This window comes from Mus caroli, chromosome 9 (genome assembly GCF_900094665.2).
Source record: "Mus caroli chromosome 9, CAROLI_EIJ_v1.1, whole genome shotgun sequence".
Lineage (NCBI taxonomy): Eukaryota > Metazoa > Chordata > Mammalia > Rodentia > Muridae > Mus > Mus caroli.
The window spans coordinates 85,830,495-85,831,910 of record NC_034578.1 but is presented as its reverse complement, the minus strand read 5'-3'; the positions used below and the strand labels follow the sequence as shown (position 1 = coordinate 85,831,910).

General features: G+C 39.9%; 1 long non-coding RNA gene across 1 annotated transcript in view; it reads right to left on the bottom strand.

Annotated features, from left to right (window-relative positions):
- The window catches only part of LOC110301042, a 33,133-nt gene that overhangs the window by 624 nt on the left and 31,093 nt on the right, over positions 1–1,416 (bottom strand). The window lies entirely within an intron of this gene.

The window sequence follows — 1,416 nt, the reverse complement described above, 5'->3', positions numbered from 1 at the left end:
GTCCTCCCTTCCCACAGGGAGAAAAATAGTTTCTTTGACAATTTTGTGTTTTCAATCTTCAATTTCTGGAGTTTATTTTTCTGTAGAAATACAGTAAAAAAAAATGTTAAAAATGAAAATGAGTAAAAACTCCCGATCTGAAGCTCAGGCCCAAGTGCCCCAGTAAGTGACTACACAATTCTATTTTCTACTAAAGGGAAATGAGATGACATGGTAAAGTGCCTGGCTCAGAGCCCAGCACATAGTGGGTCTACTATCATTGAAGAACCTAGGGCCAATATCACCATTTAGTGGGCCTGTTGTCAGTGAAGCACACAGCACCAGGTCCAGCACCTAGGCCTATTATCTANAAGGCACCTGGCACGGAGAGAATATTTAGTGGGTCTACCTTTGTGGGAATTTGCCACTTGCCTTCTCCCTGGGGGAGGTTTTGAGTGGTGTTTCTCTGTGAAACCGTGGCGACAAGGGGATCATGTGGACCACTCTCCTGATTACCAACAAGGCCTAGTCTTTTGGATTTTATGGATGTGACATTATGGTCTAAAGAAGTGATGGAGGGTCCTATGGCACATAACTGGCAGAGAACAATTACATACTTTTAGATATGAGGTTTTTCTCTCTGAAGTTTCTACTATAGTATCCTTTGACATGTCATATCCTGTTGGACTGTGCTGCAGCAAAGTGTGCACACTTCCATGTATAGGCCAATGGAGTGCCACATATGTGTAGCCCACGTAGCCAGAACCTACAAGGCATAAATGTGACCAGCACCTCTGCAGGCTACCTCCCTAAAAACACCCTTCCAAAGGTACTGTTGTCACCTGTAGGCAGATTAAATGCATAGAACTCATGGCTCAGAGGCTCAGGGAGCAGCTGTCAGCACCACTTTCTTACACACATGAAGTCTGGAACTTTTGTAGTAATAGCAGGAACATATAATAATATGTATTGTTTGTTTCCTCTGTGCCAGGCACTATGCTCAGAGCATCCATCCATCTATCCAGTTATCCATCCATCCATCCATCCATCCATCCATCCATCCATCCATCCACTCATCCATTATTTACATTTATCATCAATCTATCTCTCTCTCTCTCTCTCTCTATCTATCTATCTATCTATCATCTATCTATCATTTATATATTGATGTATCTATCATTTATGTATCTATGATGATCTATCTATCATCTATATATCATTTATATATTGATGTATCTATCATTTATGTATCTATTTCATCTACATATATCACACATCTATCTATGTGCATCTGTCTCATCTATGTATCTATGTAACTATCCATGTGTCTGTTATCTATGCATCTATGTAACTATCCATGTGTCTGTTATCTATGTATCTATGTAACTATCCATGTGTCTGTTATCTATGTATCTATGTAACTATCCATGTGTCTGT